Here is a 16536-nt window from a genome sequence, read left to right as displayed (position 1 = left end):
AATTATTCCAGCAGCCCGGACTCAGAACTCTCAGCACATGTTGGATGGCACATCTGGAATGTACCACTTCCCTACCCATCGCTTCAAAAGGACATGTGACCACGGTGCAACAGCAAAATCAAGTCTGGTGCAAACAGCCCATACATACACATCATCTGGTCCAGTGTGGTCATTTCAACACGCACGCAATGCCTTGTGGGATGGAGGAGGACCATAGCTCGGAGAGTGGCAAAAATTCATCCCTTGAAGTAACTCTCTTCAGCTTCAGCGGAGCTAGCCTGGAGAAGGGTTTGAGGAGGTTGACTCAGTGGTTAAGGGGCTAGCCTAGGACTTGGAAAACTTGGGTTTCAGTCCCTGCTCCACCAGACTTCCTCTGTGACTTTGGGCAAGTCATTTAGCTGTGGTGCCTCAGTTCCCCATCTGTACAATGGGGATAATAGCAGTACCCTGCCTAGCCGGGGCGCTGGGCAGATAACTACACGAATGGTGAGGAGGAGTTCAGATGTTGTGGTGGTGAGGGCCACATCAGTATCTAAGAGTGAAGGATTTGATCTTTTGCTCTTAACTCAAGAGTCTCTGGGCCCAGAGTGCTACTGCATGGAGCCTGGCAGCTCCTTCGGAGGCTCAGGTTCAAATGTGGCCTAGGCCCCGAGCCAGAACGGATTCTGACTGGGGGAGGCTACGCTTTTCCATAGTTTCTGCCGGCCAAGCTCAATGCATGCACCAGGGACTCCTTGCATCCCTCCATCCCTCCACCCTTCCAGCCCCCTCTATTTCAGGGACTCACCTGCTACTTCCCCTCCCTCATGCCTGGGGGTCAGGGTGTCCCCCATTCCCATATCCCCGGTGCAGTGCGGGACGGCCTGGGGGATGCAATGACCGAGCTGTGGGCACTGAGCCTGGCGAGGAGACGGCAGCACTTGCACTGGCCTGTAAGTGTTCCCGTCAGCCCCTCGTGGGTAAGCTAGGCGCTCGTGTCTGTGAGAACGGGCACCCCTTGGCTGTGGCAAGGCCGACCTGGCAGGGGGAAGGGGCAGAGCAGAAAGATGTATGGGGCAGCTAGATAAGAGATGCTCTGGATTACCGGACCCCCACTAACAGCAATGGCAAGTCAGTGCAGTATGGACGCGAAAGGGTCACCGTATTTACTCATTTAAAATCTGCCAGCCAGCCCTCTGCTGGCCCAAGAGCTCCCAGTGGCCCGCACTACACTGTCCCTATTATTGCCTATTGCTACCATGGGTTCCCAGCCAGTAAATTAGGGGCACTTGCTGAGAGATGCTGACAGCAGAACAGAGCACATTGTGAGAGCCAGGACAGCGCTGGCCCTTGAGGGATGAAATAGGAGCCTGTAATTTCTCAGGACTGTTGTGACATCTTTGCACAAGCGTGCGATTGAGTCACATTTGCTTTATCAGCACAATCCTTGTTTGCCTCAATGCCTTCCCTCCTCCCTGCCCCACACCAGTGCTTTGTCCCATGATGCTCCTGGGCATAGAAGGAGCCAAGTTTGGAACAGCCTGTTCTCTCTCCTTCCCCTCCCCCTGTTTCTCCTTCACATTGTGATTTCCTGCCTCTCTACGCCCCTCACATCCCTCCGATTCCCCTGCTTGCTCACATTTCCTGCTCCTGCCTTCGCCATTCACCCACTCTCTCCACCCCCACTGACCATGGGGCTAAGCTCCTGTGGGCCAGATTCTCTCCTCATTTACCTAAAAGACCTGAGCGGGCAGCTCAATGGAGACCCCTGCTCAGCGCACAGCAGCAAGCCAACCCTCCCCACCCCCAAACCAAGTGGAACAGGGTCGAGAATCATACTGAAAACATTGTCATGGATCCGTGGCATGCTGCTGCTTGGATCCATGTGGAGAAAAATAGGACACGTCTTTTAACCCCATTGAAATGCATTGGGCATAGGAAGCTTGTTGGAGGCTAGTAGGGTAAGTGCGCTGGACCTGTAGACTCCTGGAAGGGGCATGTGTCAGAATTTCCCAGTGACGCTCGCTGGGAGTTGCAGGAAGCGCAATTCTGGACTGTTCGTCCTTGAAGCTTTTCCACGTAGAGGTGGGAATAGCCCTGCCGGGTTTCCTGCTGAATCAGTGATTCCAGCGCTAGGCAGCAGCTACCGGGAGATCCTGTGGGATCTGCCTGGCTTTTATAGACAGAAGCATCAAGCCCACGGCAATTAACTCTTCCGTGTCTCCTCCACAACATCTTCTGGCAACTGTGCATTTTCAGGCGTCTCCTGACAGCTCATTTTTCGTGGCGCTTTCCTTTTTAGTGAAGCATCCTGGGCTGCAGAATTCCCATTTGATGGAACTGGGAAATGAGGCAAAGAGAGGGAGGGGATCCCCATTTTCAAGAGTCTGCTAATTTTGGGTGCCTGTCTTGGGACATCTTGGGGGACCTGATTTTCTGAGGTGTTCTCCCACTGTCCTTAACTGGGAGTTGTGGGTGGTTAGCATTTCCAAAAACCAGGCCCAGTAAGCCCCAGGCTGGGCCCCCCAAAACAGAGGCCCATAAAATCATTGGTCACTTGTGAAAATTGTGTTTAAAGTGACAGAGTGAGTTTGTGGCAGAGCTGGGAAGAGACCGCCCCCTCTCCGGAGTCCTAGCCCTGTGCATTAACCACCAGGTCATCCTTCCTCCTGGCACTGCTCTGTTCTAATTTTATCCACCCTGGTCCGCCCATCCCTAAGTTGCATCTGGAAAGCAAAGAGGAGTGAGGTAAAGAGAGAGAGAAAGCACTGAAGCGGGATGGGTTGATGTGTGAACTAGAGGTGGGCAAAAATTTTTGGCCATAACTTTTTTTGGTGAAAAATTGTAGATTCATTGACACCAAAATGATTTGTGATTTCATGTGGATTTCTCTGAATTGTTTGTATAAAAGAAAACCAACCAACCAAAAATTCAGAAAAAAAATCAAAACATTTCAATTTTTCGGTTCAAAATTTTTCCATTTAGAAATTTCCTTCAGCTTTATCTTAAAAAAAATCAAACCTGTTAAAAACTCTTCAAAATCAAAAGGAAACATTTCAACTTGGGTGGAAGAAAACGTTATCAAAACCAAAATCATTTTTTTCCGACTTTCTGATTTGCTGAATTTTTTTTTTAAATTCTTCTTCGATTTGACCCAAAATGCATTTTTATTTTTTAAATTTTTTTCTGAATTGTCAGCAAGCCTAAACATCCATTATTTGCACAGCTCTAGTGTTGACAGCTGTACCACGTGCCATCCCAGTACTGCTATTTAGTGATTCCCTGGAAATTTGGGGGAAGGTCCTAAATAAAAGACATCCCTGCCAGCTTCCATTTCTTGATTGCAGGGATTTTTATGTAGCTCCCCCCCTTGTCCTTGTAGGAGACAAGCAGATGTTTCATTCAACCTTTATGGCTGATAGGATTGGGGCTGGAGGAGAGAGAGATTAGTGTACAGTGTTACAGTGGAAAAGCACCTAATCAGGGCTGTAATTTTATTCCACATCCCGTATAACGTCGGCCCGGTAAGCTGAAACTCTGGTAGGAGGCAACATCTAACATTTATAAAGCGTGTGTGTGTGTGTGTGTGTGTGTGTGTGTGTGTGTGTGTGTGTGTGTGTGTGTGTGTGTGTGTGTGTGTGTGTGTGTGTGTGTGTGTGTGTGTGTGTGTGTGTGTGTGTGTGTGTGTGGTGCGGGGCCTCAGGTCATAGCATGTGGAGGATTAGAGTCCACAGACTAAGCCAAGGCTGATTTTCCTACAGCTGGGCAAAACTTCCATAGTGAGGCCCAAACGTTTTGCTCCAGTCCTGAAATTCACATCAGTGTCTCGCATGTTTCTCGGAGCCCAGGGCAGAGTGCCGAATAGCCTGCATTTCAGGCATGCCTAGGGCCAGATGTAGGAGCGTGGGGTGAGAAACGTTGTGGCCTCATCAGCGTTTGGTTTTGCGGTTGAGTTTGTTCAAAGTGAAACTCGGTGGGTGTGAACCCACCCGGATCAGAACTCTGGGGAAATAAAGATTCTCACAACCCCCGTGGAATGAAGTGGCGACGCTTACATAGCAACCACACGTTGGAGCCATAAGGAAACCACTGCATGTCGTAAGAGTTGGCAGCCCTGCAAGGGAGCCCTGAACTTCGTGGGGTTTTGTTCAGTGGCTACTGAATGCAAATATCAATGCTGGGACAAAGTTGGGAGCAAAGCCGTTCAGTGCCTCCTGGCTTCGTGTGGATTCAAGCTCCCAAGTCGCTTCCAGCACATGGATGGCTGGTGGGTAGTCGGAGATGGAACCTCATGTCGATTCCGGCAGTGGGGTGAGGGGGCACTTCCCAGTCTCAGGTCTCCGGGACAAAGCCATACGAATGTCATCCCACCGTACTGCAGTGCAGTGTAGTTGGGCCAGAAGAGCCCTCTGATTCCTTGATCACAGAAGACAGGCTGGTCTTATGGGGAAGAGGCCAAACCAGAATATGGGAATGTGCACTGGAAGGCTCTCTCCCGAAGGGACAGTCAGGCCGGTTTGCTCATATGTTGTAGAATGTCCCGTCACAAGCTCACGTGAGACCAGCTGCAGTTTCTCCCATGGAAGTTCTTCCGTGCAGCTGATGTTTGGAACCATGAGCTGGAGAGCAGAGGGGCAGATCTTGGCCTCACCCCATCCCACCCCAAGTCTGAGTGTATTTAATTGAGCTTCTTTAAAAACGGAGAGAGCATTTCATTGCTCCAGGCTGCCTCTTCATATCATCCTTAGCCCTTGTCTGGCTGTCTCGCTCACAAACACACACATGGTTTGGGTAGAGATCTGAGCTTTCCGACAGGCTCACAGAAATTGGCTGTGACCTTATTGCCACAGAGGAAGCTGCTTCCGCCTTTCCTTGTAGGATGGGACAAACTCGGGGGGGAGGGAGGGGAACGGCAAGGAGCCGCAGTGGTTGGAGGCGGTGGGACTGATTCTGTTCTTAGCTGTGTTGATGTAAATCAGGAGCTGCTCTGCTTAAAGACAGTGGACCAGAATCTATATAAATAAAAGCCTCTAAATAAGCCCACTCTTCGATGCTTGTCTCTCATCCGGCATAAAAGTGAAGTCCTGACCCCTTGTGGTGATTAAATACCTGGAGGCAATTTTCACATGAATGCTAGGGTCAAGCTCTGATGTTCTGGCCAAATTTCCGTTCCGTCAGTTGTGTTCATTCTGAGTGTGTTGAACTTTTCCTACAGCGTCACAACTCAGTACAATAGTCGTCGCTGCTTTCTCTCCTATACCATTGTGTAGTGTTGGTGTGTACAGTAGGCAGTCCCCCCCAGAAATGGCTGCATTTTGGTAATCCCTGAATGGACATTGGCAAAGTTTGTCAGCCACTTTAGGTTCTTTGGATGAAAGGCATGCTAGACTATGGCAGTAGCTGTCATTGCAGGGATTTGGGGGAAATGAATGATCTTTAGTGCATGCTATGGACTAGATTTTCAAAGGAGCTGTGCTCCCATTTAGGCCCTAAAATAGGTGACCAGGTTTTCAAAAGCTCAGCCCGTTGGGTGCATGATAGGTGCTGAGCTCTTTTGAGAATCTGACCGTGGGTCACAACGAGACGCGCAGGCTGAGGGGGAAAGGAGTCTGAGCCTTTTTGAAAATCCCAGCTCTTGAAAATTGGCCTCCAAATACTGCAGATGTTATGTGCAATGGGTTGAATAAAGGAAGGGAGTGGCAGCCCAAATTTAGAATTTCCTGCTGTTTAATACCCAGAATTCATCTGTTTTCTGACTAGAGGAAGAGAGATTGAGAAAGATAAAAAAAAAAGGAAGAGCTGGGGTGTGGGCTGCCTTTCAAATCTGTGTTAGTTTCCGGGTTTGGAACTCCCGGGGTTAGCTGCAATCCGCGTGTGGGATTTAGAACAGAAAGCCTGACGCATTGAGACCACAGAGAGATGTAAAGCTGAAGCATCAAGCAGCCTTTCAGATTTCCCGGATGTTGTTTCTTTGCCACACCGTTCTGGTTTTGCCCCGGTGAATGCAGCTGTCGTTGGCTGCAGGAAGCCCAGGTAGAAGAATCTGGTGTGACTTGATTTTTCACATCCTCTCTTTGTCACATCAAACTGCTAACCCATGCAGCCTTTGATGAAAGTATTTGATCGAGGCCAGGTCTACACTAGAAAAGGTTTGCCAGTGAAGCTAGACTGACAAACCATGATAGCCCAGATATGGCTTATACTGGCGAAAGAATGCTTTTGCCGGTATAGCTCATACCAGTTCAGTGAGCGAAATACGCTAGCTAGGCAAAAGCATCTTTATGCTGGAATAACTGTGTCTATACTAGGGCTTTGGGTGGTATCGAAATGTTATAACAAAATCACCTTCCGAACTGATGTTTTGATACTGGCAAAAATTTCTAGTTTAGACCCGGCCTCCGGGATAATAAGGGAACCCAGTCCAGAGACACCCAATAAAGGGAATACACAACAAGAAAAGAAACACATCCAGTGCACCGCATGGCAAAATGATCAGTTTGGTTCAGAGGCTTTCAGTGCGTGTAACTCCAAAACAGCAGCAAACGCAAGGGGACCTGCACATTCGAAGACCCCCCAACATTTGGTGAAATTTGGATCGGGCTGTGACTTTGCAGCAAGACTCCAGTAACCTGTGGAAATGGGTGTAAAACGCTGGTGAATCAGAATAGTGGCATTTCACGTTCGCTTTGCACCGGTGTGAATGACAATTAGAGCCGGCTCAAACATGGAACAATACTTAGTGTAAATCTTTGCAGAAATCATGTCCCCTTTTTTCACTGAACATGTTCAAAATTTAAATCATTTCAATTGGCTCTAATAAGGACATAATGAGCAAGGCAATAGGGAAGGTTAGGGGAAAGATGGCCCAGTGGCAAGACACTAAGCCGAGTCTTGGCTAGCAGCCCTGCCACTGATTTCTTGTATGACCTTGGGCAAGTCTGTTAGCCTTCAGTGCCTCATCTGTACCATGGGGATAATAGTGCTGCCCTGCTCTGCCTTCCAGGGGTGTTTTGAGGATAAATAGATTAAAGACTGTGAGGTCTTTAGTTATTAAAGTGATAGGAGCCCATATGAGTACCCAAGATAGAAAGAGTCAGGTCTCTTATTTTTACAATAACCAAATGTCCTGCATCTAAACATCCTTGAACTTTAGGAAAAGTCCAGTCCAGACTTTGTGGCTTATGGCTTCATGATTAGTTTAAAAAAAAAAAAAAGAGAAAAAAAGAATAGAATTTCATTGCAATTCATTTAGCTGCCTAACAGACCCAATTCTGATTTCTAACTGTCGTGGGGAGCCTTGTGAATATGTAAAGATCATCCGTGCTTGGAAAAGGAAAGCAGAGAGAGAGAGAAATGGCTGCAATTTAAGGGTAGGGAGCGGGAGGGGAAAATGCCTTGATAATGTATTTCTTTGATTTAGAAACAGGCACACATAACACAGAGTTTATTTTGGTCTCAAACTAGTCATACAAAACCGTTTCCAAATGACAGAACTGCATAAGAAAAATGAACAGTGCGTACAAGGCGAATAAATAATTCCCTTGTTTAACTTAAAATGTGCTTGGAAAATGCTCCCCCACCCGACCCTCTTTTAGCCGCAGTCCAACTAGCGCCCATCACTTTTGTGTTTACTTCTTTTCTGACAGTTTTTTTTTTTAAATCCGGAATTGTGAATTTTTGGAATGTTTTTTCTAGCTATCTAACTTTGCACATTTATATGGCCCCCATCACCACAGTAGCTGAGCACTGCACAACCCCGCTGTGAGGTGGGAAATACTATGTCCCCATTTTACAGACATGCAACTGAGGCATAGAGAGACCACGTGACTCACCCATGTCTGTAGCTGAGCAGGGGAAGGAACTAGGGCTATGTACACGTTACAGCAGGGGTCGGGACCCCTCAGGGGGTCGTGAGGTTATTACATGGGGGGTCGCGAGCAGTCAGCCTCCACCCCAAACCCCGCTTTGCCTCCAGCATTTATAACGGTGTTAACTATATAAAAATGTGTTTTTTAATTTATAAGGGGGATCGCATTCAGAGGCTTGCGATGTGAAAGGGGTCACCAGTACAAAAGTTTGAGAACCACTGCACTACAGCTTAAGTCGACATAAGTTATGTCACTCAGGGGTGTGAATTAGCCGCCCCGGAGTGACATAACTTACACCGACTTAGCTACTGCCACATGCAGGGGCTGGAAGGATTAAGCTGAGGGGAGAGCTTTTTCCCAGTGACTCAGAGTGGCTACATTAGAGAGCTTACAGCAGCGCAGCTGCATCGGTGTTGTAAGCTCTCTAGAGTAGCAATAGCCTAGGTCTGCCCAGTCAGCACCCTAACCATTGGGCCGTCCTTCCTGAGCACCTCCAAGTGGTGCACTCCTACATCTGCCATGTTGAAGCAGCCAGGCACAGCCTACGGTCTGGCACATGGGTGTGTACAAGACATGGAAACAAAACCTTGGTCATTAGCGTCCCCACAAAATATACCCTGAAACCAAACAGGATGGGTCTGGACTGGGGCATAACCCTGCCCTGCCTGGGGGGCGAGATGGCTGTTTTAAAATGTGGCTGTACAATGATCCCTCCGTGGAGCTATTTGTTTTAAGAAGGATGTGAGTCTTCTCTGTACGTACAACAGGTGGTTTCTTTTTTAATGAAATACTTACAACATGGAGAGTTCATTAACATCCTCAAGGCACCGTGTGGAGAGAGACCAACTGAGAGAGGGAAAGAGAATAAGAGAAAGGAAAAACAGCGGTGAAGATCAGTCAGCAAGGGAGAAGATGAGAAACAATTGCATTCAAAGGCAGACACATTCGTCAAAGCACCACATGCCCTTGTGTTGGGTCTGGCATGACTTGTTGGCCTAGTGCTGTGCTTCCTGTCAGCTAATCCTCCTCCTGCCAGGGTGCACCCTGGCCCCAGAAGGCTAGAGGATAAGAAATGCCTGTACCCGCAGCCACTCAAGCCCACAGCCAGCTGCAGTGACTAGTGAGTTTCCTCCTGCTAGTTGCTCTGTGCGTGAGGCTCTCTGCTGCATTTTAACTGAGCATCCTCCTTGGATGGTGCTGACCCAGCTAAAGGGGAGAGAGAACGAAGAGATGGATGACAAAGAAAGGAGAGAGAAGAGAGACAGACGCAGGAACCCGTCCCAGGCAGGAGCGCCCATACATTCTTTGTCATTAGGTCAGGACCTCCATGTATTTTAATTGCACGGTTCACTAGTAATTACAAACCCACCCACCAAAAATAAGAAAGAGGCTTGTGCCTTGTAATTGTGTGACTGCTACTGTGCTGGTAGCGTGCCAGATAAAGGATGGCCCTGACCTTCAAAGGTATAGTCTAGAAAGGGTGAATTTCCTGTGGAATTTGCCATCCTCTTCTTGACTTTTCATAGAGGCTGTTGTGTGCATAAGGAGTGAATGGACCTTGGTGTTGCTTGTTCTTTCCCCCTATTATAATAAGGTTTTCAGTCCTTTAGAACATGTATTAAATCCCTCTTTGAGCCTATGGTTTCTAGCAACAGGTGTTGATAAAGGAGAGAGCCAGGGAAAAGCAGGGAAATCTCTTCCTCTGGTGCTAACACCCATCCCCAGTACAAGTCACCATGTTCCTTCATGGCCATCTGGGATACAGAGACTCACGTTCACTGCTGAGACTATTTTCCTTGTGAGGTTGCTGCTGTAGCATCCTCACTGAGATGAGAAAAGGGCTTCTTTGGATGAGAAATGCATTTCGAAAGCTGCATAAGGGTTTTGTCAGGTCAGCTGTGGATTAAAGGTGTTACACATGCACCCAGCTCACTACTTCAGCTTCCTTGATGCCCCGAGTCATGATTTTCCCAGGACAGAACTTTGCTGCTGGAAATGGTTATGCCAAGAGCCTGGTAACATCTGTGTTAGTCTAGAGTGGACTCTTGTTGGTTTTTTTTGCTTTATTTAAAGAAAAAGAAAGAAAGAAAGAAAAAGCAAATGCGAATTCAGTGCTGGTGAAACATTGCAGACTGACGTTCTTGGAGATCGCTATTTCATAGACTTTAAGGTCAGAAGGGACCATCATGATCATCTAGTCTGACCTCCTGCACAATGCAGGCCACAGAACCTCATCCATCCACTCCTGTAATAGACCCATAACCTCAGGCTGAGTTACTGACGTTCTCAAATCATGGACTGCAAGTTACAGAGAATTCACCATTGACACTAGTTTAAACTTGCAAGTGACCCGTGCCCCATCCCGCAGAGGAAGGAGAAAAGCCGCCCAAGGTCTCTGCCAATCTGACCCCAGGGAATAATTCCTTCCCGCCCTCAAATATGGCGATCAGTTAGACCCTGAGCATGTGGGCAAGATTCACCAGCCAGACCGTGTATTTTTGCACAGAGCATGTACAGTGAAAGGCAATGACAATCCAACCTCCCTGTCAATGTGCCTTAACCCAAGCGTGGAGAGAGCCCTTGCAGGGGTGAGTAAGCCCAGTCTCAATGCTCTATTCAGTCCTTGGTCTTTTGGCTGAGAGTGCAAACAAAGGGGGCAGTTAGTGTGGTGGTTTTTGTATGACACGGGCACTCCTCTGTTGGGGCTGGACTAAGACCCCCCAAATCCATTTCACACGGGTCAATGAGCAGAGGTCAGTCTCTCCCGACCTAGACTGGGTTCCTAACCAGTGACTTGGGGGCATAAGCCTTGTTACCGAACTCCTGAGCTGCTCAGCTCTGATTGCACCTGTCACAATCAAGATCCCGCAGTCTCCTATGAGATCAGAGGTTTATTGATCCTGGTGAGGGAGTGGCGATTGTGTGGTGTTAATAAACCACTGTGAAAAAATACATCTGACACCGACACAAAAGCGTGTGCACGAGAGCTGGCTGGGAACTGGGAAGGGACATTAATTGAAAGTTTCCTTTCTCTTTTTTATTGTTTTAATGAAAATTCCATTCGCGGTGAAATTTTATTGATCATCCCCTATTTAAACACCTCTTTAAGACTCACTGTGAGACAGCACGAGGCAAGACAGCAATATTTGGATTGGGATTTTAAGCACCCAAAGTTCAAGGGCTGTTTGGTTTCAGGGGTTGAGTCTTTCCTGTTATGAATAGAGAGGCCTTCTGAAAAATTCAGATCTGGTTCAGATTTGAGGGAGCGTGGTTTTCTCTGCTAAACACACATGAGCACAAATGCACAAAACACACGTGTGCACATGTCCCCAAAAGTACACAAACCCACAACACATGCACACAAGAACCAAATCTATCCACGCATATGCAAACAACGGCCATGTATGTACACATACACAATACACTTGCACTCAAACATGCACATACAACACATGTGTGCGGAAACATACCCAAACAATGCACAGGCATGCATACATGTGCACAAACCCACACATTCGTGCACTCACACTTACGTTTCTTGTCCACACAAAAGATTTGTCTTCATTTTCTTTGTGTCTAGATGATTTTCTCCAGACCTGCCCCAGAAAACACGCCCAGTTCCTCACTGGATGCCTGGGAATGTGTCTGCTTGGAAAGCAATGTGTAAACAGGATGAGTAATAGAAGCCGGTTCAGGAGAGTGAGTGTGTGCGGTGGCCGGGGAAGGGGGATGTTTTGCTTTTGGTTCTAATTTTACTGAAAGGTAGCCGTGTGTTTTGGGAAAGGCGCTTGGACAGCGGGCTAGCGCCAGCAAGCTCTTTGTTTTCTGCTGTTAGAGTTTCTTGGATGTGGGCTGATCTCCAGTAACCTGCCCATGACCTTCTCCCCTTCGTGCATTTGCCTTAAATATTCAGGGCCTTGTTTTAAAAGGAAAGACCCTCCCTGCCCTTCACCCAGCTTTCTTTCCTTCGCTCTCCTTTCAGTTCAACGGCCTTTTCTTGTCTGCTGCGCACCTCTTAGGAGCTGATACAGCCGGGATCCTCAGCTCCATCTCTCCAACCTAGCGTTCTGGGGGGTATCAACCAAAGTGGGTCTTGTCCATTCCTGGCTCCTTTGGGACCTGCCTGGGGGTGCTCACACTGCTTGGTCACAGTTTCTTGCCATCCTGCCCATGATGCTCCTCTGTTTATAGAATCATAGACTATCAGGATTGGAAGGGACCTCAGGAGGTCATCTAGTCCAACCCCCTGCTCAAAGCAGGACCAATTCCCAACTAAATCATCCCAGCCAGGGCTTTGTCATCCAGCTAGAGCCCAGGCAAGGGCAGAGTAAGTTTCCTCTGTGCTGGCCTACCCAGGTGCCTTAGCCCTGCCCTGGTGGGAGGGATGCTCTCTAAGGCTGAGAGAGGAGCTCAGTCCGGACCTTCTGCCAAAGCATCAATCACCACAGGTTAGCCCGACTGATGGACAGATTGATCGGTGTCCAGCCAAGTTGGATTGACAGACAGAGAGCTAGCCAGGCTGTGATAAGAGCCCTGTCAGCCAGGTCGGATCGACAGACAGAGAGCTAGCCAGGCTGTGATAAGTAGTGCCACCACGGTAGTGTTTTTTGCCATGTGGAGACTCGTCCACTGTGGAACAGGGCTGAGGCCCACCAAACTCATTTCACACCGGGGCTCGCGGGGGTACGGAGGGGGAAGTAGAGGGTGGGGGAGATGGGCCTCACCCTGACTGGAATCCTCTGGCTGGCTCTTTGGTGTAACCGTCAGAGCGGCTCATAAGGCTGGAAATGGGGAAAGCTGTGGGACGCTTATAGGGGGCCGTCCTGGCTGGAACGTCTCGTGAGGTGTGTAGGCTAGAATGGGAGGTGGTGCGTGGAAGTGGCTGGGAAGAACACCCCAGTCAGACTCATCCCGAGTACCCACCACATAACAGGACCTGGGCCTTGTGGCAGGAAGCATCTCTGCTCCACTGCTGAGGGCTTCTGTTGTTCTGCACCTGCTCCCTTTTGCATTCAAGCCGTTCATTGCGCCTCTCATCCGGTTGGTTTATTAGCTCCTTTCCCGCTATGCCCTTAGCAATGCTCTGGAGGCATACATTACTGGACCAGTGCCTCTGGGAGTCAAGCGGGTTGAGCCCATAGGAGGAAGTGGAGCAGCCTGCTTTCCATCCCGGAGCGTGCCGGGAGTTAGAAGAGCGGACTAGAGCAGTAGTGTTTTTCCATTGCTAAGTCAGTGTGAGCCTCTGTCTAGCCAAACCCCGGCGAGGTGAATTTGTATTGTTATCTCTGCTGTACAGATGGGAAAACTGAGGCCTGGTCTACACATTGACAGCACTCAGGGGTTGTGAAAAAAAATTCACACACCGAAGTCCATAGCTGTGCCGACCTAGTCCCCGGTATAGACGCAGCTAGGCTGATGGAAGAATGCTTCCACCAAGCTGGCTACCATCGCTCGAGGAGGTGGAGTTCCTACAGCAATGAAAAAAAACATCTGTCGCTATAGGAAGCATCTAACACTACAGCACTACAGCAACACAGCTCCAGCTCCGTAACTGTGCCATTGTAGGGTCGACAGGGCCTGGGGTTCAGAGGAGTTAAGTGATTTGCTTAAGATCGTTGTCCCCTGTGTGGAGAGCATGATACAGTGGCAGAGTCAGGAGACCTGAGTCCCAAGCCCGTGTTGTATAACACAGGACCATCTTTCCTCTGAGCTGTTTCTGAACCAAGTGGCAGAGCAAGACAGCCCTCCCTTGATCCATGTTAAATGCCTGTAACAAATTCTGACAGCATAAGAAACTTGCCTGGGTTCATGCTTTGCTGCAAACACGTCACTCCGCCCAGATTCCACAGAGGGGTTGCCAAGGTTCCCAGTCTTGGGGCCAGTTGGTGATTTTGCACCAAACCCTTGGAAAACCTACAGTGTTAAATGCAAACCTGGAACTCGGGTGGAAGTGGGGGGGCATGAGGCCCTCCATGAGCTGCATCCAAATGAAAAGAAACCCTGACACTCACCCAGTTCATCCCAAGTTCGGATGGTGGAGCGTGGGTGATGACAAGGAGGGGATTTTATGCCAGGAACTTCCATGCATCAGACACTTGGTGTGGTCTTGTTTTCTCCACTAGCTCAGGGCATTCAGGAATCAAGCATTAGTGTGCATCTGGGACCTGTGCTGCTGTAGGCCAGGCATGGGTGTGCAGGGTCAGATCACTTGTGCCACGTGCTGCATCCTACACCTTCTCCCAGTTGAGAGGAGTCCAGGATGGACTTTCCACAGCCACCTGTCCCACGGTGTCACAGCAACCATCAGGAAAAGAAACCTCCACGGAAGATGTTGAAACTTCAGCTGCAGCGCAGGGTTTTGGAGCCTAATCCCTTCCCACTTTTGTGTTCGAGCCCCCTGGGAGCCAGTTTCTGCCCTTGTCTGGGAGGTTTAAGAATTATCTCCTCAGGGAGGGAGCCTCTTTCTTCACACTTGTAATCCTGTTATGTCTACAACTTCGCTGCCTGCCAGACACAATGGGAACCAGCCTACAAGGGATTACAAGATGGGATCGGAGCGCTCAGCGCCGAGAGGACACAGCAGCCCTTTGTCTGGCTTGTTGCTTGGCTTGAGAGGGCCTTGCTGCATGATGCCCCATTGTGATGCCTCTTCAGGCAGAGAGATTCCCTAAGCAAGCTTCCGTGTCCTACCGTCATAGAGCCGGCCTAGAAACAGGCCCTGGTAATTGGTCAGCCAGGCAGCCAATGAGACTTCTTGTGGCAGTGTCAGCATCTGAATTTATCAGGTTGCCCAAAGAGGCCTACAGGGGCCAGTTTGACTAGTGGTTAGAGCACAGGCTTGGGACTCAGGACTCCAGGGTGTCTGTTCTTGACCCTGCAGCTGACTTGACATGCGAACTTTGGGGAAAAAAGTCACCTCTCTAGTTCTGTTTCCCCCGCTGAAAACAGAGATAATATTTCCCTGCCTGCAGTGAATATCGTAAGACCAAATGAATGAATGAATGGGCAATGGTGAAAGATTTTCAGATTAGAGTTGCCGTAGAAACACGAAGTATATTTCTTTGTGTCTGCAAAAACTTGTATTCTATTACTCAGAAATCCCCCGGCACTATATTGACATGGCATTCTGTTTATTATGGGTCAGAGGGCTTGCTCTCTGGTCACTGGTGTTATTGAGATCACATTCAGGCCCAGCAGATGGTCTCGTGGTCTGATTGGGGGACTGCCTCTTTTCTTAGATGGGCGTACATCAGCAGTAGCTCTGAAGCCAGTGGAGTGACAGTGCTGTGACATGGGTGGAAGAGAAGAACCCGCCTCGGGAGTCAGCTGCTGGGTTTTCCTCCAGCCCAGCTGTGCAGCTCTCGGGCAAATCACAAAAGACAGTGTTTCCAGAAGCGTCCACTAATTTGGGGGCTCCAAAAATGGAGACACCCCAAATCAGTGGCCACTTTTGCAAATTTGAGCCTTCCTGTCTCTGGGCCTCAGATTCTGCAGTGATAAAACTGGGACAACAAAGGTGGGGCCAGGCCTGGATTAACCAATGTGCACTCAGTGGATTTACACAGGGCCCCCATCTCAGGGGGGCCCTCGACCACTGGCAGGGGGTGACCGGGCAGCCTGGCACATATGGTCACAGCACCACTCAGGTTTGGCTTGGGTCATATAACCGGGGGCAGAGGAGAGGAGAGGGAGGCCAAATTTGAGTGAAGATGGGGGCCCCCCAATTTCCATAGTGCAGAGGACCTCAAAATTCTTTAATCCAGCACTGGGAGACAATTGTAGATGCAATCAGACATGTCTAGGCCAGAGACATCAATCACATGGACTCGGGCTTGGGGTTTCTTCTTAACTCCCCTCCCTCACCCTCAAGCCTCCCCTCCCTCACCCTCAAGCCATTCTAAATGGGGACGGTCTGAGCTGCTTCCCCTGCAGCCAAACACCCTGTCATGCGATTTCTCACCACAGCCTTTGGAAAGCACCATTACGAGCCCTTCTCCTCCTTGGTTGGGGTTGTTTCTCAGGCAGTGTGACAGGATGAAGAGGAAATGTGCCAGGAATGGCTCCATCTCCTCTCCATAGAGTTGGAGTCTATTTTTAAACATCCCTCCACTCTCCCGGGACTGCAGAGCAGTTGGGGGTGTGGGGACGCTGCTCACAGAAAACTCCCAAGCAAAGTTGAATTCCAGTTCAAAGTCCTGAAAGAGCATGGAGCGACCCAGGGAAATGCAAGCCATGCATAGGACCCTGGGCATCCTGTGCTCACTGGGGTATGTGAGCAAACAAACGCTCCACCCCACAAACACGTACCATGGAAACACAACTCCCCTGTCACACACACTTCCACCCCACAAACACACAACTCCCCTATCACACACACACACATACACACACGTACATACACACACACACACACACACTTGCACTCCACAAACACAAACACACAGCTCTCCTATCACACACACTTCTGCCCCACAAACATACCATGCAAACACACAGCTCCCCCTATCTCACTCACATACACACACACACCCCTCCTCCACATACGCTCGTGCCACACAAACCCACACTTTCCCACTTATGAACACAAACCGTACCACCATCCCATATGGACACAAACACAACCCCCCCACAAATAGCCCACATATAGAGTGGCACAAAAGTACATCCCTCATTCATGGACACACAACCT

The 16536-nt window shown here is 49.1% G+C and overlaps 1 protein-coding gene across 2 annotated transcripts in view; it reads left to right on the top strand.

Moving 5' to 3' along the window:
* The window catches only part of RXRA (retinoid X receptor alpha), a 229459-nt gene that overhangs the window by 135669 nt on the left and 77254 nt on the right, over positions 1-16536 (top strand). The window lies entirely within an intron of this gene.

The sequence above is a fragment of the Malaclemys terrapin genome, chromosome 17 (genome assembly GCF_027887155.1).
Source record: "Malaclemys terrapin pileata isolate rMalTer1 chromosome 17, rMalTer1.hap1, whole genome shotgun sequence".
Lineage (NCBI taxonomy): Eukaryota > Metazoa > Chordata > Testudines > Emydidae > Malaclemys > Malaclemys terrapin.
This window is presented reverse-complemented; position numbering and strand designations above follow the sequence as displayed.